Source organism: Chenopodium album, chromosome 6 (assembly GCF_948465745.1).
Source record: "Chenopodium album chromosome 6, dcCheAlbu1.1, whole genome shotgun sequence".
NCBI lineage: Eukaryota > Viridiplantae > Streptophyta > Magnoliopsida > Caryophyllales > Amaranthaceae > Chenopodium > Chenopodium album.
Window position 1 is genome coordinate 21622026 of NC_137839.1, and position 24313 is coordinate 21646338.

The following is a 24313-nucleotide window of genomic DNA, read 5'->3' on the forward strand; positions in this document are numbered from 1 at the left end:
CCTTTCCCATGCCTAGGAGCCTCGTGCTCCACTTCAGAAGACAAAACCCTAATAGGGCATGTCCCTTCTCCAGGCGGCACTCTGGCCGTCTGCTTTGTCCTCGACATTTCTATTTCCTGCACGGACAAAGAAGTGGTCGGACTCCAAGAAGAGGAAGGGTGGGGAACATAAAGGCCGACAATGGGAGCCGTGGACTCGGCCGTCCCAGGAGATTCAATATTGGTATCTAGGTCATTAGCCGATTCCGAATAGGACAGTGATTCGCTAGAGCCCGACATGTTTTAAAGGTTTGAAGAAGTTAAAAAGAAATTGAAGAAAAAGGTAAGGTAGGGTTAAAGGGGACGGTACCTGGAAGTAAATGAAAAGAGGAGTCGGAGAAGATGTTCGCTGAGTAACGTCCGGCTAGGAGGATTCTTGGATTCTCTCTGAACGCTCTCAAATTCTCTCAAAGATTCTAGGAGTAAATGAAGGTAAATGAGGGTAAAAGTAAAAACGTTGACCCCTATTTATAGAAAATAAATGGGGGTAAAAATGTCAACTTGCCCTAAATTTACTGTTGGGTTATTTCAAACAGTAAAAAATGATCTGAAAAAGTATAAGTAGCACTCAAACAGATCATTGGCGCTAACATGTCAAGCCACGTCAGCACCAATGAAAGGCAAATGTTTGGGGTAAAATAACCCAGACACATGACCCAATAAAGGTAAGACACGTGTCCCAAACGCCTGGCGACACGTGGCCCAATCAAGACGTGACACGTGTCACCTTGTGATAGGGTCATGTCTGACCACTCTCATGATGACACGTGGCATGCAAAGGGCCCAAATAAGCCTAATTATACCTAAATGCATGAAAAGTAAGGAAAAAGGCCCATTAATCTAGGTTAAAAACCCTAGGGGCTCAATCCTCAATGCTATAAATACCCTCATTAATGAGGGTAAAGACATGCTTTTTACACAATTCCCAAAAAATACTCTCTATTACAGCTTTATTAGTCTCGGTTACGCTTTTCTCGTTCTCTTACTGACTTTAGCGTCGGAGGTGACCCGACCCCCCGTGTGTTCATTCCATTTTAGGTCGTAACCCGATTTCGGCTATACTCGATCACTACTCTCTAGTGGGACGTCTGGAAAACCCTGAAACAATACTGGTCTAAATAAATTTCATAGAACACAACTGTAGTACTTTTCAGATCATCATATAGCCTAACTACTTCATCAAATGCTCTTTGAACCCTTGGGTCTTTAAGCAGTCTCTGTCTTTGAGAGATTACTTCTTCTTCTTCTACCAATATTGTTTTCCTTTGAGTATTTCAGTAGCCCGAGAGACTCTCTGAGAAGAGATTGGCTATGAGAAGAATATTTGAGTGGTTCGATTGAGCTCTCGATGATGAGACTGACCGATTTGAGAAAGGAAGGAATGGTCCGATGGAGCTCTCAACGATGAGACTGACCGATTCAGAATGGTCCGATGGAGCTCTCGACGACGAGACTGACCAATTTGAGGAAGAGGGAATGGTCCGGTGGAGCTCTTGACGACGAGACAGGCCAATTCTACAATGGAAAGAGATCCGATGGAACTCTCTATGATGAGATGATGAGAAGATAGTTCAAATAGCAATTATCTTAAGATAAACTCCCGTGTTTGGAGACGAGCAAACACAAGAATTTGAAAACTCTCGTGTTTAGAGACGAGCAAACACAAGATTTGAAAACTCCCGTGTTTGGAGACGAGCAGACACAAGATTTGTTTTATGACAAGACCCTTGGGTTTTGAAGTGATGACAAACAGTTCTCAAGCTGGTTACCGCTGGATACTCACTACTATCAACTGACTCCCTGAGCAGTAACAGATAGCCCAAGTACTTGAAGCTGACAAAAGTCCTCTTAAATGAAAGTATTCAAGAAATCAAATTGAAAAAGATTGATCAAGGAATGCTTTCAAGACTTGAAGAATATGAAGATCTCTAGATTAGGATACTTAGTCAAGTTAGTCTTTATATTGTTAAGTGTGCATAACTATGTGTATCTGTGACCCAAGTGAATCCAGTATTTAGAGTATGTGTGGTGTTGTAGAGATCAGGAACAGTTGACCTGGTCCCTAGGACACTACTAGTTCAGGTAACAGTTACCTTGTAGACTGTTACATGAACTTAGACATTATTTAAGCAAATATTTTGCGGAATATTTAATTTCCATCCTTAGAAAATATTTGCTTGACTAATTGATTATGTTCATGCAATTAGGAGATAATTTATTTCGTATAAGCTTAGGATATTATTCTTTTTTATTTATGGAAAGAGAATAATGTCTAATGGAATATCTTATATTTGCAAAATAAAAGATATTCCATTTACCTAAGTTATGATCAATTTAAGATCATGAAATAAATTATCTCCCAAGCAATATATAAGCATGAACATAGTCTCATTTCGAGCTAAGCTTTTCTGGAAAAATTTCTTACATTTTGAAAAGCTCGAAACACACTCTAAGGGAAACAGCTGGTTCATTACATGCAATTGTCTGTGCACACATTAAGATTGATTATAATTGTCTCTTTTTTAACTTTGTGTGAAAGTATTCAAAGGGAATCAAGGGTCCGTATTTGAATCATCTTTTTTGAGACCAACACCATCTTGGTCTTCAGCAGGCTCGGAACGCGGAGAATGAGGTGCCAACAGGCCGTAAGCCACAGCAGGATCCTCCTTTTTGGAAGAGACATCATGCGTCACTAACGCCTCATCTCGAGAAGTTACTTCCTTGGGGTTACACCGCTTTTCCCCATGACTAACCGCAGCAGAAGAGGAGGGCTCAGGCTCCACCCTTATTGACGAAGAAGGTTCAGCCTGATAGGCAGTCCCAAAGGCGAATCTAAGCTCTACGGGAGGAAGGCAAGTCTCACCCTTCAGCTTAGCAACATGAACCTCTAAAGTCATGAAGAGCTCAGGGGGGTTATCAGGAGTGGCTGTCACGGGATCCCTCCAATTTTCTTTTAAGCCCAAAAGCCTCCAGTCCAACTTGTCATAACCTGAAAAATAAAGAGTAAAGCCAGAGGTCAAAGGCAAAAAACATGAATAAAGGGCAGAAGTAAAAGCAGACAAAAGAGACGCACACCTGGCTCGTGGGTAGAGCATAGTCGCATGGCTGAGAGCTGCGCGTTCCCGGTGATATACAACGAATTGGGAAGCCAAAAGCTGGGAAATTTAGTATCCCCGCTCATGGCTCCCTTCTGCATGTCAAAAGCCTGCTCCTCCCGAGAGACCTCTGAAGGGTTAATGTCAACGCCAACCATGTTAGTACGGATAGCCTGGAAGTTTCTGGGCACGCTGAAAGAAGAAGAGACTGACACCCAGAAAATCTTGCCAGACCAGTCCTTAAAGCGACCCAACTTGGGGAAGGACAACACCCTGCTTTCCTTTAGGGCCACATAATACTAACCAGATTCAGGAGTACTTGAAGCCATCCTCTTCAAACTCATTAGCGACTTAAACAAGCTCAAGGACTCAGGAAAGCGTTTGAAACGCAGAAACCAGAGCAAACAAATTAAGGTGTGAAGGGAAGCAGGGTGGAGCAGTGCAATACATATGTTGAAAGCACGGAACAACTTCTCCAAAGTCCAGTTTAAGGGAAATCGCAAACCCAAGTCCAGCTGGGAGGCGAAGACAGCAATATGGCCAGAAGGAGGCCGGGACAGCTTGGACCCTTCAGCAGGCAACACCAGCTGATATCCAGCACCAAAGCCATAAAACTCTTGACCCACAAGGGCCAACTCCAGATGCTCAGCGTCCTTACGCAAAACAGGATCAATAACACAATTCCTCGACCCAATGCAGCGGTCATCAATGTAGAACTCCGTTTTGCCCTCCTTTACGGGCTCACCAACATAATAAGGCTCACAATCTCGCATGCCCCAGTCACCGGGGAAAGAGTCAGCCCGTTCCATGTCAGGATCAGGAGGTGAAGGAGGACGAGCCGGAGAAGGAGTAAGAGTGTAGGGGATTTTCGTCGTCCTATAATTACGTTGCGCTTTTGAGGTATACTCTACTTACTCTTCCTTTCTACCTGGTTTGTGTGTCTCATCCTTGACTGACTAGTATTGCTTACTCAGGTCTGGTTCTTTGAGTATTTCTCGGACCTCGCGCCTGAGCGTACTGGGGTTATGGCTGTGCCAGTTGCTGCCTCCTGGGCGGGCCGTGTTCTGGGCTCGCTCGGCGTTCCATGTTTATGGCGTAAGATGATTGCTGAGGTACTGACGCTTCTTACCCTTGGAATCACGCTCTATCATCGTTTTACTCATGGATCTGACAGTAGTTTTGTCTTATAGGGGCCTGAGGTGCGGTATCGTCCTTGGGCTGGCTTGCAGGTGGGCAGCAATGGATTTCAGCTGTCCACTGAGCGGGTGATCTTCCATGGTACCTACCACCCGGTCTGGTATTGTGGCGAGAGGGTTGCCCGCCAGCACAGTGTGGACTTCTTCTTGGTGCCGGCAGATCCTCCTCCATCGATCACTGACACATAACAGGTGTTGGCTCATCTGCTATCCTCAGCACCGACGTCCTATTACTGGCGGACTTTGGTGGTGGATGGTGCTTCCTATACGGATGCACTTGTCCCTAGGATGGCTCCTTTTCCGGCCGACCCCGAGGTTTGCTTCTTACCCTTACCGTATTGCATTTTCACTGCTGGATTGCTACTCACTTGTTGCCTTGTTTTTTCAACAGGGGGGCGAGGACGAGTACGAGGAGGAGGAGGAGGAGTATGATCCTGACTCATGGATTCCAGACAGGTCTACGTGGTGGAGCACCTCGAGCCTGCCCGCGAGGAGTGGTGTCTGATAGAGCGGCGCATTCCTCGCTCATTGACTTCGGTATGCCTCTTTGCTATTACCATTCGGATTTGTGATACTTGTTGTATTCTGACCTTCTTTTGTTTTCAGCTTCCTCGTGCTGGAGTGCTTCGCCTGGTTAGGGCATTGGACAAAGTTCGTCACCACCTGGTCGAGTGGAGTTGTCGAGGTAGAGATACTAGGGTGGAAGAGCCGGTGCGTATTGCTTTACTTAGCTGCTTTTACTGTTCCTGATCATGTTACTGACTTTTCTGTTTTTGTTTCAGCTAAGGCGTATCCAGCGGACGAACGGAGGTCGTGGCAGAGCTGATGCCGGTGGCTCGTAGTCCGGTGGTCGCGGCTCATCTCAGGGTGGGGCTGGTGGTCGAGGCCCGAGGAGAATACCCACTGGTGGTCCGGTGATTCGGGAGCAGAGTGGAGCTAGCCTCAGGTCGGAGAGAGTTTATCGGATGCCTGCGAGCCCCCAGGTTGCTTTTGACCCTCGCCTCTCGACTTCTCGTGTCCCTCTTCTGTCGAGTAGTGGGCCCAGGTGCGATGATACAGGTGGCTCGAGCTCGGCTCCAGTTTCTTCCACAGGCCGACCACTGAGTCAGTTTGCGGACGTGCTGTGGAGTACTGGAGGAGAGGGGTCGAGTGCTGCCACCTTCTCTGGCTCGGAGGAGACTTGGACCGAGCCAATCTTGAGCTACGGGACCTATGCCATGGGTAGTACGGTGCCGTCGGTGATGGAGTCTGGAGCTAGTGCCGGTGCTTCTCAGTTGGAGTCACGCATTTCTGCGACGTGGGATGGCTTGACTTCTACTCAGTCGGGTACCTTTGGCTCCCAGGGTCCCGGGTCATAGAGTTGTACTGCTGCTGATTTCTGTATTCATCTGATTGATTTGTATTTGACTTGTATATATGCTTGCACTTGTACATATTTCTGCACATTTATTTTGACTTTTCGACTCGTTCACGATTTTGCTATATTTATCATGTTTATCATTTTTAACACTTTGCAAGAAAAAAAGCAAAAATTCCGTATCATTTTTTGTCATAAGTGGAGGGTATCCCGACTTTCTCCCAAAAATAAAAAGAAAAAAGAAAAAATAGAAATAATAAAAAGTGTGGGAAGAAATTAATGAAATAAGAAAATTAAAATAAAAATAAAAATAAATAAAAACAAATAGAGATAGAAACAAAGGAAGGATAAGAAATAATAGTAAAGTAGAGATAAAAACGGAGATAGGAGATCATTGAGAGGACAATCGGATTATGATTGTGAAAATTTAGCCAAAACGAGTCAAAACACGGATCTGGGAAGTTGACGCCTGGGGTCAGGCTTAACGCCGGGCGTTAGGCTTGACGCCTGGCGTTAGCTTTGACGTCTGGAGTTAAACCTTGACGCCTGGCGTCAACCCCAGATACACTTTTTTCCACACGGAGTTTGACTCCGTACTTGCTTTGCCTATAAATAACCCCCTATTTCGTATTGTTTAGCCACAAAACGAAATACAAAATACAAAATACTCTCAAAAGATGTCAAGGGTTTTGAGGAGATTATGAATGACTGGTGTCGGTCCTTGTCCAAGGGCCAACGGGGAGATTTAGATCGCTTAGGATTTAGGGAGCTTTTAGGACTTAAGAGTTTTGCCTATGATCATGACCTTTTCTGTGCATGTCGCCATTATTGGGACCCCAAAATCCATTGCTTTAGGTTTGAGGGAGCACTTGTGAGTGTAGAACTTTCCCCGCTGCCAGAGGAATTTAGTGCTATACTAGGTTTCCACCAAGACCGTTTACCTGTTATACCCACTATGTCGGAATACTATTACCGTGACTTTGAAAAATTCTTCAACCTTAAGGGTGACAAGTTAACCGAAATTGTCCATGGTAGAGAAGTGGACTTAGTTCAGTTTGCCCTTTATTATTCCGATATCAATCTACCTGTGTCCCATACAGTCTTTAAGAGGAGAGCTTTCCTGTTTTGGATGTTTAGCCTGATGTTACTTGTCAATGGGGAGGATAATCCTTTTGGGAATGCCGCCATTGTTTCCATAGTGGAACAAGTTGAAGCTGGAAGGGATCCTTCCCATGTCATTGTGGGAGAAATTATGATGGGTTTGGATGCTATCCGAAAGGACCCTTGTGCTAAGATGAGGGGTACTCCCGTTCTTTTGCAGGTAGAAGAAAATTACAAAAGAATTAATACTTTTATTAATAATCAAAATTTGTACATGTACTAATTTTTTTAATGTTACAGGTGTGGCTTATGGAACATCTTGAACTACTCGTTGATCCTCGGGTTGATGAATTCCTTAATCCTGGCTCCATTGCTCGTAGGAGGAGGCGATTTCCCAAGAAGAGAAGCCATCAAGAATGGGACACCCTTCTCCTTGCTCGTGACTTTATTGTACGCTGGGTCGTGGGATGGTGGCGCTATTCAGCAATAACTGTTTCTTCATCGGCTGCTTATTGTCGTATACCTAGTCTTACCCATTTGACCTTCTATTATCCATGCTTGGCGATGCGTCAATATGGTCAAGACCAAATTATTCCAGAAGGAGAGATCAAATATCCCGGTGAAGTTCCTCTTGATGCTGCTGTTATTAGAAGATTTGAAGGTCATTGGGACAAACGCGTCGTTGTATGCAAAATCAAATTCAATGAACACCGAGGCCCCCCTTCTAGAGAGTACTGTGAGTGGCTACATGATCGCATTCTGAAGGATAACGAAGTTCAAACAAACCCTGTGAAGAATCGCCTTGGAGACAAGAAACTACCCATCAAGAAGCGTCTGGGTCCTTCTCCTAGACCTACTAGAGTGGTGTTTAAAGATCCTAAGGAGGCTAGAAAGAAGAAGACTCATGTTGCAGGGAAGGGGAAGGGAATCATGGTAGAAGTAGAGCCTAAGAAGAAGACTAAGAACACTTGGAAGCCTATAGAAGTTGGGGAGTGTTCTAGGGTGAACATTCGTACTACTAATGGCTCCCTATTGGTGCAGGAGGAGTCTAGAAAAGACAAGAATGATGGGAATAGGAACCCGAAAAGGGTTAGGAAGGACAAGAAAGAGTAGATGAATATTGTTTCTTTAATAATAAGGCACCAGGCCATTTATGTTAGTCATCTTATTAGATAGTTAGGTTTATTTGAAAAGCAAAAAATAAGGCACTAGGCCAAATTTCATTCATGTACTTTTATTAATACAAGCATTTTGATTTGTTATTAAAAATAAACCTACTGTAGCCTGAATATCATAACCCAGAAGAGTAGCCTGCAGGGCGCTTGCAACATATAACATCTTTGGCAGTGACTTCCTTAAAAAATTCCCAACTTTTGCCTAAAATTCTGCTTTTCATTAGGGAACTTTTATTCTTGAAAAATCTTGAAGATTCGGCTTGAAAAATCCGCGCAATGTAATTTGTTTTACGCAATGTAATTTGTTTAATTCTTGCAAAATAATTATGTGATTCCGTTGATGCTCGGAATTCTCCAAAACTTCGTCGTATGAGGTCTGCCACTATACACATCACTCGCCAGAAATTGCAAGGCTAACGCCAGTGTCTGGGAGTTAACGCCAGGCGTCAGAGTTGACGCCAGGCGTTAGAGTTGACTCCTGGCGTTAACTATGTTTCCATGGCGTCAGCTTCCTTATGCTGGCGTTTGCAATCTGGGTAGGAATGTGTTGGTGTTTTTATTGTGGCCGCACCTTAGAAGGGTTGCCTACGTATCCTGGTTTAGGAATCAGGCCAAACGTAGCTCTTTGTTCAGGGATTTATGATTCTTATAGCTAAAATTTCTTAAGTTGGTCCATATTAGTCATGTTTGAGAATTCATTGCCATCCATATCAGTGAGTTTTGTTGCTCCCCCTGATAGAATAGTCTTGACGATGTATGGACCTGACCAATTGGGCCTAAATTTGCCCCTTGGGTCTAACACGTTCTTTCTCAAAGCTTTTAACACCAGGTCTCCTTCCTTGATGTTTCGTGTTTTGACTTTTTTGTTCAAATGTCTAGCCATTCTCTGTTGGTATCCCTGAACATGGTTTAATGCTGCAAGGCGCCTTTCATCAAGCAGGATCAGTTCCTCATACCATGCTCTGGCCCATTCAACCTCATCTAACTAACTTTCCAAGGCAATTCGCAAGGAAGGTACTTCTAGCTCCACGGGCTGTACCGCATCCATTCCATATACCAATGAGAAGGGTGTGGTTCCAGTGGATGAGCGAATGGTGGTTTGGTACCCCCACAAAGCATAGTGTAGCTTGCTTGGCTAATCCTTGTAGTTTTCAGTCATTTTTTCAATGATAACTTTCAGATTCTTGTTCGCTGCTTCAACTACTCCATTGGTCTGAGGTCTGTATGGTGATGACAGATGATGTTGTATTCCATACTTCTGTAGTAGTTCTGCACACTTAGCTTGAAAATGAGTCCCGTTGTCACTGATCATCTCATGAGGAACCCCATATCGGCATATAATGTTACGTTCAATGAAGAGAGCGACGTGCTTTGCTTGCAACTTGGCATACGAGGCGGCTTCGACCCACTTAGTGAAGTAATCGATTGCAATCAATATGAACTCATGTCCTCCAGTGCCTGGTGGATGAATTTTCCCAATGATATCAATTCCACATGTTGAAAATGGCCACGGAGATGTGTAGGTGTAGAGCAATGACGGGGGTACATGTTGTAGGTTGGCATAGATCTGACACTTGTGACACCTTTTCACATGCTGATGACAGTCACGTTCCATGGTAGTCCAATAGTACCCTTGTCTGATGATCTTTTGGACCAACATTTTTCCGTTCATGTGAGTCCCACACACTCCCTCGTGGATGATCCTCATAATTCTTTGTGCCTCTTGATGAGATGCGCAAAGTAACGCCCTCCCATTAGGCACTCTTTTGTGTAGATTTCCATTTATGAGGACATATTGTGAGGATAGGAGTCTTAATGCTCTTCTGGCTCGTTTATCAGTATTAGGTGGATACTCTCCTTTGGCAACATAATTCAGAATATCAGTGTACCACGGCTCCTGAGTGTCATCGTCTTCTACTGTATGGATGTATGCTGGTGCATGCTTCTTTTCGATGATCAAGGGCATTTGTTCGGTGCCTTTAGGGATCCTAACCATTGCGGCTAGTCTCACCAAAGCGTCAGCGAACTGATTTTCTTCCCTTGGTAGGTAACTGTAGTCCACCTTTTCTAGTTGATCTGTGAGAGTCTCGAGGTATGCCTGGTAAGGAGCGAGGATTTCACTTCGCACCTTCCACTTCTTGGAAATCTGGTTGATGATGAGAGAGGAATCTCCATATACCCTGAGTTTCTTGATTCCCAAGGCAAGTGCGGTTTCCAATCCCACTATGCATGCTTCATATTCTGCGGCATTGTTGGTAACATCGAAGTCGAGCTTGATTGAAATCGGTACATGTTCCTCTGTGGGTGACACTAGTAGTACTCCAACACCGCATCCTTTTTGATTAGATGCACCATCGAAGTATAAGACCCATGTGTCATCTTCAGTTACCATTAGTTCTTCATCAGGGAAATCATAGTTAGCTTCGTCATTTGCTTCCTTAAAGTCTTCTATAGGAAAATCAGCTAGAAAATCTGAGACTACGGATCCCTTGATTGCCTTTTGTAGAACGAACTTGAGATCAAATTCTGAGAGCATAACGATCCATCGGGACAACCTCCCATTCACAGTTGCTTTCTCGAATAGATATTTAAGGGGATCTATTCTTGAAACAACATGTACTGTATGAGTGAGCATGTAGTGCCTCAACTTCTTTGTAGCCCACACTAGTGCGAGACACAACTTTTCTAATGGTGTGTACCTTGTTTCGTATGATAGCATCTTCTTACTGAGATAGTACACAGCATTTTCCTTTCCCTCTATCTCTTGTGCGAGCATGGCTCCCATGGTTTCCTTTGTAACAGCTAAGTAGAGGCGTAAAGGAATATTTGGGAGTGCAGGTGCCAATACTGGAGGGTTGGCCAGGTAGGCTTTGATCTTGTCAAAGGCTAGCTAACAATCATCATCCCAAGTTATTGGCACATCCTTTCTGAGCTTCTTGAAGATTGGTTCGCAAACAGTAGTAAGATTAGAGATGAACCTACTGATATACTGTAAACGACCAATGAAACCTCGTATCTGCTTCTCGATCTTTGGTGGTGGCAAGGACATGATGGCTTTGATTTTAGCTGGATCGATCTCAATTCCCCTTGAGCTTATGACATAACCCAAGAGTTTCCCGAATGTAACAGCAAATGCACACTTGGCGGGATTCAGCCTCATATTGTACTTCCTTAGCCTCTCGAAAAACTTTCTCAAGTCTAATGTATGTCCTTGTCTATCTTTGGACTTCACAATCATATCATCCACATAGACTTCTACCTCTTTGTGCATCATGTCGTGTAATAACGCGGTTGCGGCTCGTTGATAGGTAGCACCTGCATTCTTCAACCCAAATGACATCACTGTGTAGCAATAAGTACCAGTGGTCTTCTCCATGTCACTTTCTGCCATGAGAATCTGGTTGTATCCTGTGTACCCATCCATGAATGACAGAAGTGCATGATTCGCAGTGTCGTCTACCAATATGTCGATATGGGGTAGTGGAAAATCATCCTTCGGGCTTGCCTTGTTGAGATCCCTGTAGTCTACGCACATCCGAACCCTTCCATCTTTCTTGAGAACTGGTACCACATTGGCGATCCATTCTGGATACTTGGAGACTTTGATAAAACCTGTTGTTGCTTTTTAATTTCATCTTTTATCTTTAAAGCTACGTCGGGTTTCATTCGGCGCAACTTCTGTTTTACAGGTTTCATTCCAGGGATTAAGGGTATAGTGTGTTCGACTATCTCTCTACTAACGCTGGGCATATCTTCATATGACCAAGCGAAGACATCTATGAACTCAGTTAGTAGTTGAATTAATTCAATTCGCTCCTCACTAGTTAAGGTTAGTCCAATCTTAACTTCCCTTTTAACAGTGAGAGTTGGGGAAAGGTTAACTGTTTCAGTGTCTTCTATGATGGAAGTTCTGTTTTCATATTCTTCCATGGCTTTGACTAACTCTTGGTTGGCATTATTATTATTAAAGCAATATTCATCATGGGAATTAAGAGAATGACACGATGAGTAAGCAAAGGCGTTCATGTTATTGAATTCAGAAAAGAGTACATCAAAAGAGGGAGGAGTAGAAACATCCTCCTTATTGACTACTTGAGAAACAGAAACATAATTCCTAATGGACCTAGGAGACTGAGAAGATTCAGTCTCGGACTCAGACTCAGACTCAGACTCGGACCCAGACGACTCTGATTCTTCAAACATGGGACCCTCTCCAGCAGTTATGATCACTTTCCTTCCATCTGGCGCAGTCACTTTTAAAGTCTTCCTCCATCCTTGAATGGTTCCTTCGGCAGGGACGATCAGATTGGTGGGATCGAATTCCGGGCTCTGTAAGGCTGATTGCATCACAATGGGATCTTCATATTTTCTCACCTTCTTTGTCTTCTCCTATCCAAAGAGAAGTCCAAGTGCCTTCAAGTCTATGCATGGTGGAGTTGCTTCCTTGGCTACCATTGATATAGCTTCATCCAACAAGTTGCAGTCTAGGAAAATTTCAAACCTAGGAAAACGTATCTGTAGACACCCATTTGTGTCTCCCAACAACCAAACCCAGTGATGAGTACCTTTCGCGTCGAATCATAATCGAATGAAGTGAAAGTGTGGAAAGGTCTAGTGTTGCGGAAAGTTTTATTTCTTTTCTCTTCTCTCTGTTTTTGAAAACTTTATTTTAAGAAAACAGCCAATCCAGTTTGGCTGGTCCATGATATGGGTCCAATAATGGTATAGTTGGATGGGGCTTGCAAAGACCTTTCCAACGATATATTATAAGCCCAATTCCGATGAATATTGAGGAATTTATGGCCAATTTACTAAACTGGGCCCGGTTTGAGCTTTAAGTACGGCCCAATGATCTAGGGGAGGGCCTAATATAATTTATCATTCCTAATGCAATTAGGAATGGTTTTAGTCTTCTAGAACATTCTAGAAGGTTCTTTTCATTCCTAATTCAATTAGGACTCTTCAGAGTTTTAATTAGATCAAATAGCATTTTCGATGGGAATTATATTATTTTATCTTCCAGTACGGAAATTTATCAGATTTTGGAAAACGTGTTAAAAGTCAGTTTGGCGTCCAACCCCAGGCCTTGGGGCCTGGAATCGGGATTGGCGCCAGACGCCAGCATTGGCGCCTGGCGCTAGCCACTGGTCCTGGCGCCAATGAATCGGGGCTGGCGCCAAGGTGTTTTTGTGGTCTTCAGACTCTGTTTTGATAAATTATCTTTTTTGGATGATTTTCTCTATAAATATCGTATCAAAAACTCCGTTTTCAAGGACCAAGATTCACCAATTCTCTTTATTCTTAAGTTTTAATAAATTCCGTTTTAATCAACTCTCTTTATTCACCAACTCTCATCAAGATTTTCTTGATTATTCTCTCTCTCTCTTTTCTAAACTAGCCTTTTCTCAAATACAAAATTCCGCATTCACAAGATCTAGAAACACCTAGCCATATTCGAAGTTGCCTTCGCCCTAGGCGTGAATGGTTTAATTTCTGAGGGTTTAGTCCCAAATCTCTATTTCAATTATTTAGTTTAATTGTTTGGTTATTAATTTCCTTGAAGTTACTAACGTGTGTATTTTTTTATTAGAAAGAGGTACGAGGCATCCAAGTAAGTACTTTAATTGATTTATTGATTATGATGTAGAAATCATGTCCATATTGTTATTATGATATTCCTAGTATCATGCCTAGGGTATTTTTAATATTAAATATGATTGCTATGATGCCTTTTATTCTCTTCCTAATATTTATTCATGTTAGTATCATGTTAGGGCTAAAGATTTTATTTTTATTGTTTAGTGACATGCTAGGGTTTGTTATTAATCTTGTTAGTATCATGCCTAGGATCTTGCTATTATTATTATGCTTTAATATTAACATGAATATGATTATGATTATAATTGTTATAATGATTATGAATATTATTATTTTGATGATTATTTTATTTATGATAATTATTTCAATTATTATTAATATGATGATTATTTTCTTTTATGATTATTATAATGATTATTTATTATTATGTTGCTTGATGCTTATTTATTCTTTATTGCTTGATCACACCTTTTATTGCATGTTTAAAGGGAATTTGGTACTTGCAACCACGCTTAATAAGATAATTAATAATCTTGTTAGGGTTAATTGTGATTATAATTTCAAGTGATCGCCAATAATAGTTTGTTTGTGCATTAAATTCAACCAACATAGATTAAACAGGTTTAGGGTTAATCCTATTGATTGCATATTAGTCAGAAAGCGCACATGAATACGAGCAGAATAAAGTAGAGGCCTATTATTAGGGCAGGTTCAATCTCTTTTAGGTTGGATTTGTACCTTCATCCCCGAACCCTTATTTGGTTCATGACCTTATGGAGTTGACGATCTCTTGGATCGTTAAGGGGTGTAACCTTCACCTCGTGAACGGTTTACAAGTTCCTAAAAAAACTTGTTGGCGACTCTTTTGCTCTATCTTCTTCCCTTTTGGACGCCACCGTACTTTAGTGTATGATCACAGTGGGGTTCAAGCTAGTGGGATTTTAAAGGCTTGAAACTATTCCCCACAGTTTTTGGCGACTCCATTGGGGAGGATTTCTATTTTAATTCCTGAATTTGTTTCGGCAATGATTTAGAATGAGTGGATGAGACTCGAAAAGTTCTAAGTATTTCATGTGCGTAATTTTGATTAACATTATTGTCATATGCATAAAAAGGTTCTCATTGGAAAGACCATCCGTAATGAGTCAAAAACATAGGATTTTACACGTAGGAAATTTGAGAAATGTCTTTCACAACTAGGACTGAAATAACATCGCGCGAAACTGGATGATTTTTTTGAGTACAGAAAGCTGCTGAGGCATGTGGGAAGTAGCGTCAGGGGCCAGAGCTTGGCGCCACACTTTTAGCCGTAGCGCCAGACGCCAGTATTGGCGCCAGGCGCTACAGTTAAAAGTTGGCGCCAGTCTCTGTTTGCTGGCGCCAATTTCCCCCAATACCGAGCCAGAAATATGCGTTCTAATTTCGACCGGTTTTTCGTATTGTTTGCTCGATCCTACTTCCTGATTGAATTTTTTCTCATTTTTCTGAAACCCATATGTGTTCTACATATGGACATAACCCTCTGGGAATTCATGCTCTATCTACCCGATTGAACGCTCCTGGCAACAAAGGGTACATCTGAGAGGTTGAATTCACCAAACCATGGAAGTGAGTTTTTTCTAAAAACTCGCGGTGTCCTATCCACACGCGTTAACCCTTCACGGTTAGGCTTCTACGCGGTGCATCTGGACAATTAACCATGGACCCTATTTGACTAAACCATATCCCGAACTTTAGAGAACTAGAGCCATGGTTAGGTTGCGAACTCATTGCATCATATTGTGCCTACTTGACTAATTGTGCATTATTTGTTGTGCATATATATCCTATGCTCCTCTTATCCGTTTGTTGATTTGTGTTGAGATTATAATTGATGACTTAAAGAAATTTGCCTAATTAATTAATTAATTAATTAATTTGAATCAACAAAATTGTTTCTTTTAATCGGAATTGACCTAGTACGACTTTAGGCATACCCCAGTTGACTAATAATACCGAAAACAGTCCCAGACCAAGGCTCCAATATTGGTGCCAAAATCTGAGCTGTAGCGCCACTGTATGGTGTGTAGCGCCAGACATTTACTAAAAAGTTTGGCGCCAACCACCATATTGTGACGCCAGTCCTGTCGCTTGGCCGACAGTTCGGATTATTTGTCGAGTCATCACCTAATGTCTAATTAATCAGTTTCCTGTTTAATTCGGTTAATTTTGCTGACAATAATGCTTAATTGAATCAATGTTCGAGTTTAGGCACTAAGTCCCATGGTCTTACACAAGAGTCTTAACATGTCACCTACACTCACTAGTCTTAGCACACACTTTGAGTATACATCACCATGGCCATGTCTTAGGTTCATGCATGAGTCGGTCTTTTCCTTCATTTGAGTTGGGGGGTACATTCTATTCCTAATTCTTCATATCCCTCCATCTAAATCTTCTTTCACATTCTATTCCAATTTTTCTTCACTTCCTCCATCCATTGCATGTTGAATAAATTTTGAGTCAAATAATTAACAATAAATATCCCCAATTTCATTTTCCACAGTACTTGATCGAGGAGAGAAGGGCGATTAATCAAGGACAACCTCTTTATTCAGGTCTAGCTTTTTGATAAACCGATTCGTCAAAAGAGGAGGGCTAAGAAGATAATGGCAACTCAAGAAGAAGTCAGTAATCTTAAGAATCAACTGGCTACTGTGACTGAGACACTGAAACTTCTCGCACTTAAAGTCGATGACCCCGTGAAGCAAACAAGATCCCATTGCCTCTAGCTAGCGAGAAGACTGGGTGATGATGAAGCGAACAACACAAGACAAGAGGCGAGCTGCAATGACATGATTTCATGACCTCTTTTTCTATTTCTTTTTCATTTTTTCCTTTCCCCAATAAGTCTAGCATAGGCACCTTTCTTTTCCCTTAGATTAATTTTTGTAGATTCTTTATTTATTTTCTTTTAATAAAAATGAGCTTTTATTTCCTTGTATATGATCATCACATTGCATTGCAAAAAAAAAAAAAAAAAAAAATAATCCATGTTGAGCTAAGCACAAGGTATACCAATGATTTGAGGCACCCCTTGTAGCCACATCATATCTCCTTTCGCCTTTCTAATTTACAAATCCTTTCTTCATAAACCACTTTGAGCCTCGTCTAACGATAGACCTTTCTTTTTTTCAACCTACATTTACCTAACCTTGGGATGGGATGGTGTGTAACTTATGCAATTCTAAGCTTGAGTGAATCCAAAAAAAATTAAAAATAAGCAATGATAAAAAATAAATAAAAGTGTACAAAAGGGTAAGTGTTCCAATGTCTTTGATATGAAAGTATCTTCGATAAGAACACGTCTCAGATTTCGTCTCTTATCGAGTGCTCGGTACCGTGCCTGAGAAACATGAATGCCAAGTGAGTGATAGACCGCATGATCGGGATTGCCCACACTTATAAAAATAAAATGGATGCTAAAGCAAAAGAAAAGAAAGAGCTAAAAAAAGAGTAGAAAACCTCAAGCATGAAAATACAAATATTCAAAAGCAAGGTTGCACACCTTGGGGGCTTATCTAGGGTCTTGAGCCTTTATCCCTTTTTTCTATAACCTTTAGCCTAACCACGTTACAACCCTTAAAAAGACCTTTTTTTGAGGTATACACACTTGTGCGAGGTTCAGCTAGAGCTACGTTCGGCCTGATTCCTTACGGATACGTAGGCAACCTCACATCGAGGTGCGGCCGTAATAAACATGCATTCATATTCACATTCACACACTTACACCATGATCATATCAAGGAATTCCCTATGCTCATCCCTTTTAATTTAGATCTAGACTTGGGGGCTTGATCCTTATATCATTAGCTTACCTAGCCTAAGAGTCACCACCATTTGACTCTTTTCAATAATATATTTTTTCACACACTTAGCTCTTGCGGCCTAACTTTAGTGTCACGATCACACACATCACGCATACATGACCAAATATATTTCCCTTAGGAACCCTTTGTCATGAAATCATAACGTTGAAGCATGCCTTGTCATATCAAAATTGCTCATCAATCATAATTGTCATTGCATCACGAAGTGTGAAGTGCTTAGCCTCTGTGCCTAAGTTACCCAAATACTTTCATCATGGAGTCAACCATTGAGAAATCCTAGGATGAATTAATCCTTGAACCTTGAGAGATAGTATCAAACAACATTTGACTAAGCTCATTCAACATGCATTTTCAAACTTTTGATTTTCTTTTTCACGTCTTTCTTTTCCGGGAGAAAGTCGGTACCCTCCACGAAATTGACGGAAAATTTTTGCTTTTCTGAATTTTCGAGTCGCACAATCACATTACAATGCACACACAAGTCATGTACACACGGGTCATGAGTCTAACACATGTGTCATTTCACTTTGACTCGAGTCAACCTCGAGTCAGTCATATCGAGTCAAGTTTATACCTTGAGTCGTGTCAAGTCGATGAGTCAAGCAACATTAAGCCTTAGGTCAACCCTAAGATAATTAAAGAAATTGGCAAAGTTCTATAGTAAAAAATAAATACAGGTGCAGCAGAACAGGGAAGACCCTATCACAGCGTTCGGCGACAGAATCAATTCTTGGCGCCAGAGATATCTCAGCAACGACAGAGCTCGAAGCCTCTCAGAAAGGTGATTTCGACTTCATACAACAATTTTGGGTTCCTTGGTACGCCAGTTAGCCCCTATAAGCAATTTGACACGATTAAGTAGTCAGTTTGATTACAGTTGCAATAAGTGATCGACCTGATGAAAGATCGCCTCACTTAGCTTAAAGCGCCTAAGAATTGGCTAATCACGGAGACACCGACATACTGGTTTTAGCAGAGTAAAGTTCAGGCGAGCTTTAGAGATCGACAAACGTTGGTCTTCGAAAATTTTTCTTCAAGACATTATCGCAACAAACATTCAAGCACCGAAGCTCTATTGTTCAGAGACGCGTGAACATTTCCATCAAGCTCTTTTGCTCCAGAGACGCGTGGGCATATCAATCAAGCTCTTTTGTTCAGAGACGCGTGGACAATCCTTTACAAGCTCTTTTGCTCAGAGACGCGTGGGCATCCTATTATCAAGCTCTTTGTTCAGAGACGCGTGAACATATCAAAAAGAAGCTCTTTGTTCAGAGACGCGTGAACATATAAAAAAGAAGCTCTTTGTTCAGACACGTGTGAACATATCAAGAAGAAGCTCTTTGTTCAGAGACAAGTGAACATCGAAAAGGCAAGGTGGCGTTCCCTAGATTGTGGAAAGTTGTCACAAGCAACTGAAGGTAATTTCGGGCGAAGTTGTCTTCGATCATATTCCCTTAGGCATGGAAGATAATCATAATGCGGATGAGAATTATTTCAAGAGAAATAATTTTCGATAATGTTCCCTAGGATGTGGAATATTATCATTGCGGAGGAGGATAGTTTCAGGCGAAGTAATCTTCTAATTTGGAAGCAGTTACGGGCGTAGCGGTTTTCAAGCGGGATGGCATTCTCTAGCTTGCAAGAGGTCATCAAAACAGTACAACAGCAAATCGGTTACTTTCAGAGACGTGTGCTCGACGATGCAAGATACGCGTTTCTTAACTCTTTTACCTGTTTAACTAACGCTAGTTTTGCAGGTATCGGCGTTACAAGAGTAATTTAGGATTGCAGAACGTTCTGAATCATTCTCCGTCCCTATCGATACTTTGGCTTTCGTTTTCGAAACTTACGTTTCTCCAAACTCAGTCAAAGTGGGGGCTTCTGTAGACACCCATTTGTGTCTCCCCAAAAGCAAACCCAGTGATGAGTACCTTTCGCGTCGAATCATAATCGAATGAAGTGAAAGTGTGGAAAGGTCTAGTGTTGCGGAAAGTTTTATTTCTTTTCTCTTCTCTCTGTTTTTGAAAACTTTATTTTAAGAAAACATCCAATCCAGTTTGGTTGGCCCATGATATGGGTCCAATAATGGTATAGTTGGATGGAGCTTGCAAAGACCTTTCCAACGATATATTATAAGCCCAATTTCGATGAATATTGAGGAATTTATGGCCAATTTACTAAACTGGGCCCGGTTTGAGCTTTAAGTACGGCCCAATGATCTAGGGGAGGGCCTAATATAATTTATCATTCCTAATGCAATTAGGAATGGTTTTAGTCTTCTAGAACATTCTAGAAGGTTCTTTTCATTCCTAATTCAATTAGGACTCTTTAGAGTTTTAATTAGATCAAATAGCATTTTCGATGGGAATTATATTATTTTATCTTCCAGTACGGAAATTTATCAGATTTTGGAAAACGTGTTAAAAGTCATTTTGGCGTCCAACCCCAGGCCTTGGCGCCTGGAATCGGGATTGGCGCCAGACGCCAGCATTGGCGCCTGACGCTAGCCACTGGTCCTGGCGCCAATGAATCGGGGCTGGCGCCAAGGTGTTTTTGTGGTCTTCAGACTCTGTTTTGATAAATTATCTTTTTTGGATGATTTTCTCTATAAATATCGTATCAGAAACTCCGTTTTCAAGGACCAAGATTCACCAATTCTCTTTATTCTTAAGTTTTAATAAATTCCATTTTAATCAACTCTCTTTATTCACCAACTCTCATCATGATTTTCTTGATTATTCTCTCTCTCTCTTTTCTAAACTAGCCTTTTCTCAAATACAAAATTCCGCATTCACAAGATCTAGAAACACCTAGCCATATTCGAAGTTGCCTTCGCCCAAGGCGTGAAAGGTTTAATTTCTGAGGGTTTGGTCCCAAATCTCTATTTCAATTATTTAGTTTAATTGTTTGATTATTAATTTCCTTGAAGTTACTAACGTGTGTATTTTGTTATTAGAAAGAGGTACGAGGCATCCAAGTAAGTACTTTAATTGATTTATTGATTATGATGTAGAAATCATGTCTATATTGTTATTATGATATTCCTAGTACCATGCCTAGGGTATTTTTAATATTAAATATGATTGCTATGATGCCTTTTATTCTCTTCCTAATATTTATTCATGTTATTATCATGTTAGGGCTAAAGATTTTATTTTTATTGTTTAGTGACATGCTAGGGTTTGTTATTAATCTTGTTAGTATCATGCCTAGGATCTTGCTATTATTATTATGCTTTAATATTAACATGAATGTGATTATGATTATAATTGTTATAATGATTATGAATATTATTATTTTGATGATTATTTTATTTATGATAATTATTTCAATTATTATTAATATGATGATTATTTTCTTTTATGATTATTATAATGATTATTTATTATTATGTTGCTTGATGCTTATTTATTCTTTATTGCTTGATCACACCTTTTATTGCATGTTTAAAGGGAATTTGGTACTTGCAACCACGCTTAATAAGATAATTAATAATCTTGTTAGGGTTAATTGTGATTATAATTTCAAGTGATCGCCAATAATAGTTTGTTTGTGCATTAAATTCAACCAACATAGATTAAACAGGTTTAGGGTTAATCCTATTGATTGCATGTTAGTCAGAAATCGCACATGAATACGAGCAGAATAAAGTAGAGGCCTATTATTAGGGCAGGTTCAATCTCTTTTAGGTTGGATTTGTACCTTCATCCCTGAACCCTTATTTGGTTCATGACTTTATGGAGTTGACGATCTCTTGGATCGTTAAGGGGTGTAACCTTCACCTCGTGAACGGTTTACAAGTTCCTAAAAAAACTTGTTGGCGACTCTTTTGCTCTATCTTCTTCCCTTTTGGACGCCACCGTACTTTAGTGTATGATCACAGTGGTGTTCAAGCTAGTGGGATTTTAAAGGCTTGAAACTATTCCCCACAGTATCCCTCCTTGGACGAGTGGATCACGGAAGTCATAGCATGGTCCGTCTTCTCCTTCTATCATGAATTGTCAATTGAGTGTAAGTGGATACGGTTCGCTAGATAGGGTTCGTCCTTCCTTCCTTGCTTTGCGTCGTTCGTTGATACTTACCAGGGCTTGCCTTGAGTCCTCTGGAGTAGGTTTGTAACCAAGTCCAAAGGTGTCTTTCTTTGGAAGACCTGGTAGTCCTATTCTTTTTGATGCTTGTTTGTTCCTTCCTAATGTCATTCTAGGAAAGTAACCTTGATGTTTCAGTAGTGCATTAACGAGGAGATTGGAATATGGATCAAAGTCAAGTGGAGCTTTTTATTCCTCGATCATGGTGACATAATCATTTTGGAATCCCCATAATTCCTCATCTTCTTCATCGTGACTGACATTAATGAGGGACTTGTCAACCACGTTGATTTTCATTGGGGATGCATCGATGACCACGGGTACCCCGGCTACTATGGCTTTTACCTTCTGATGTAATGATGAGGGTACAGCCTTAAGGTCGTGTAGCCATGGTCTTCCAAGCAACAGATTGAATGAGGGTTTGATGTCTACCACTTGAAATGTCGTAGCACGTTCAATGACTCCAGCAGTGATGTTCATAGTGATAGTTCCAAGGGATTGCCTTCTAGAGTTGTCATAGGCTTGTATCCCTTGTGATGATGGATTGAAGTCCTCCTCTTTGAATCCCAATTTCAGTGCAGTCCGAAGGGGACAAACATTTATAGCCGAACCATTGTCAACAAGAGTCATTGGTACATTCATTCTCTTGCAAACAACAGTTAGATGTAAGGCTTTGTAATGTTTTTCGCCTTCTGGAGGTAGATCATCGTCTGAAAAGGTTATGGGATTCGTTGCTTTTGGTAAATCATGAGTTAAGTAATTTACCAATCCTTCTGGAGTTGTGTCTGCATCAACCTTTATCTTGGTAAGAGCGTTCAAAACCGCCTCTCTATGCTCGTAAGATGATGCTAGCAACTTCCATATGTTCATTTCAACCTTAGTCTTCTTCAACTGTTTCACTATCTCGTTATCTTCAATGAGTGAAAGAATAGGTTAAGTAGATTGCACTTGAGGTAGCGGTTGCAATACTTCAGGTTGAGTTCGTCCTGACCTAGTGAGCACAATATTAATGGGTGGTTCCTCATCCCATATGTCACTAAAGTCCTCTTCCTGATGAGTGATTTCCAATAAATCCTTAAGGTATTCGTCCTTGTCGTTGTCATCCCACACACCATTGATAGTTGGTTCATCATTGAGCTTGAATCTCTTTGGTCCATCATGCCTTTCAAGTTTCCCTGCTCGTATCAAATCTTGAATGACAATCTGGAACCCATGACACTAACTGAGGGTATGACCTTTGTATTGATGATAGCGACAATAGAGGTGTGCCTTCTCTTTAGGTGGTCTGAATTCGTATACTGGTGGAAATAAAGGTTTAATTTCCCCCTTTTCCATGAGCATATCGAAGAGTTCATCGTAACCTTTAATATGAGAAGGGCCAACTCTAGCTCGTCCCGTCACCTGATCAATCTTGCTTCGTAATTCCTCTAGGGCATTGTTGCAGTCTTTCTGAGCATCGCATCGTCGACTTTCTTCATGGATTATTTGGTAGTGTAAGTTTTTGACGATTTGAGTGAGGTCTTTAAGGGTATTGTTTATTTGGGTGACTGTTTCATGGGTGATAGGTTCAGGTTCTTTGGGTGCATCGAAGAATTCTTCTTCCTCTTCGATGTTACAGATTTGTTCGTGGATGGTAATGGTTTTTCGTGGGATGGGTTTGTTAATGGGAACAATGAGAATGGAAGGTCATCGATGGGTAGTTGGTCAAGAGAGATGGCAAGGGTTTCATTTAGTGGAGATGTGTTTATGTTGGGTTTCTTGCTTGCCGGAGGTACAGGGATTTTGTTGGCGTCAATCAGGTCTTGAATCTTGTGCCTCAATCTCCAACAGTTGTTGGTAGAATCCCCTTTACCTTGGTGGAACTTACAATATGCGTTCTCGTCCCACCTAGGCCCCCTCTTCTCGACTGGTGGATCCTCTACTGGCCCTATAGGAGTAATGAGCTTTCTAGTATGAAGTCGATCAAATGCGGTATCATAAGTCATACCAATAGGAATGAAGACCCTCCTTGATTCACGTCGAGGCTTTGCACTGTCTACCGCCCATACATCACTGATATTGTTGTTGTGGGCATAGCTATTAGTGTGGGTGTTTTTGGGATTCGAGGAAGAGGGTTCGCTCTTCTTGCCCTTCTAGCCACTACTATTGTTGTTATGACCTGTGGATTTCTTTGCAAGGAAGTCTTCAATATCGATCCCAACATTGTAAACCGAACTGAAAGAAGTATGTCTTGAAAACCTCATGTGTTGCTGGTATTCTTCTTGGAGGTTCTCAACGAATTTCTTCACTGATTCTTTTTCAGTTGGTGGATTGATCATGTTAGCTGTAGCAGTGTTCCACCTTCCGAAAAATTCAGTGAACCCTTCCCCTTTCTTTTATTTCAGGAGACCAAGTTCCCTTAAGTCGTGCTCAGGTGGGAGGTTTTTCTTGTATCTTTTCAGGAAAAGTTGACAAATTCCTTCCCATGTTTCAGTGAGTTTGGGTTCTTGAGCACAAAACCAAAGTTGAGGAGTGTGATCAAGAGACATAGGAAATAAGGTGGGGAATAGTTTCCTATCAATTTTCTTGATGGTCATGACAATTTCAAAGACATTAAAGTGGTAGAGAGGATTGTCAGTGGCTTTGAACTTTGGGATGTCAAGTGTGTTGAACTTGTCAGGAAGGATGTTGGGATCAACATCGATTTGTTTGCGGACTTGTTCATAAGCATTCAATCCTTTGGAAAGTTGAGCAACCTTCCCCTCGAGAGTCTTAATGACTTCTTGGGACTTGTTGGATTCATGGACTTGAAGGGTA